Below are 1557 nucleotides of genomic sequence, written 5' to 3'. Positions count from 1 at the left end.
ATGCCTTAAGGGCTGATTCTGAGGTCATAGTGCTTTTTAAAGTGATTGTCATTCAACGCATCTGCTGTGTGAACTGCTTCCCTTGTTGGAAATTCTCTCATATTTAATTTTCTATTATTATTATCAGACACTTGATCTTGTTTATCTAATATCTTTACCACTTAATCCTATTTTTATGATGACTTTAACACTTAATATGGTCACTTTACCACCCAACTTAATGGGATTTGATTTCTTTATTAAGTAACTACTACATTCCTGTCAGGGTTCAAGGTGCTGGAAATAGAGAAGTAAACTTCTTCCAGGGCATTTCTTGGAGCATTCACTCTACTATTCGGATATAAGACTGTGATAATGTTGATAAAATATATGGGGATTGAAAGTTATATTGGGGATATATATATATATATATATATAATGCCTATGTATAATTGAAAGTTATATTATTTTGGAATATGTAATATTTATTCAATAAATTTTGGAAGTAAGAGTAGTATGGCTGTAATGGTATGAGAGAAGAGAGAGAAATGGAGTGAGATACAGATACACAACACACACACACATACACAAAGAGAGAGAGAGAGAAAGGGATGAAGACAGAGAGTGGAGACCAGATCCAGAGCCATACAGGTCAGAATTTTTTTTTTATTTTTAGAATTTTTCACATTAATTTGTTATTTAATATAACATATTAATATATGTTAAGCAAAGCATTGTCAGATACATAATATAGATTGGAGTTATGCATAACTTTCTCCCCAGTTCTCTCTTTTCTTTTAATTTTTTAATTTATATAAGATGAACAAATTTCATGTATTTCATACATATAGTTTTTTTTTGGAATATGAAAATTTATTCTTAATACATTTCTGCCATCAACGTTTATGACCTTGGCCTCTCCTTCTTGCCCTTGTATAAGGCCAGAAGAGACACATTGGCTACTTTGACCACCTTAAAGCGGACGCCAGGAATGTCACCGACAGCATGACCTTTCCGACCAAATCCAGCAACCAGAACTTCATAGTTTTCCTCGATGAAGTTCAGGTACCCATCGTTGGGGACGAAGGCCGGCCGTGATTTTCTTGCCATTCTTGATCAGCTGGACCCTCACGCACTTCCTGATGGCGGAGTTGGGCTGCTTGGCCTCAACCCCTACTTTCTCCAGCACGATGCCCTTGGCGTGCGAGGCGCCTCCGAAGGGGTCGGCCTTGAGCGCCGCGCCCAGGTGGGCCTTCTTGTACTGCTTGCCGTGCCACTTCTGGTCGCGCCGGTGGCTGCGCAGCTTCCGGGCGGTGCGGAGCCCACGGCACTTGCCTGCGAGTCCCAAACGCGCCCCCGCTCAGAGCCCACGCCGCGACCCACGCCCGCCAGGGCTCCGGCCTCCCGCGGGCCGACTCCGGGGCCCCACGCGGGGCCTCAGAGGCGACCGGGCGGCGTCGAGAGCGGGCGTCCCGCCCACGAGGCCGCTGCTCCGCCGCGACGAGCCCCGGGCGGCCCGGTGCTCCTCCGCGACGCCAGCCGCCGTGCGCCGGCCCGAGCGTGGTTCCCAGGCTGACG

The 1557-nt window shown here is 46.1% G+C and overlaps 1 pseudogene; it reads right to left on the bottom strand.

Moving 5' to 3' along the window:
- Nucleotides 1–825: 825 nt before the first annotated feature.
- LOC100344320 (small ribosomal subunit protein uS12 pseudogene) lies at nucleotides 826–1339 on the bottom strand (annotated as a pseudogene).
- Nucleotides 1340–1557: the final 218 nt, after the last annotated feature.

Source organism: Oryctolagus cuniculus, chromosome 9 (genome assembly GCF_051225735.1).
Source record: "Oryctolagus cuniculus isolate XC-2025 breed Fujian yellow rabbit chromosome 9, ASM5122573v1, whole genome shotgun sequence".
Classification (NCBI taxonomy): Eukaryota; Metazoa; Chordata; class Mammalia; order Lagomorpha; family Leporidae; genus Oryctolagus; species Oryctolagus cuniculus.
The sequence above is the reverse complement of the archived record's forward strand: the minus strand, read 5'-3'. Positions and strand labels throughout refer to the sequence as shown.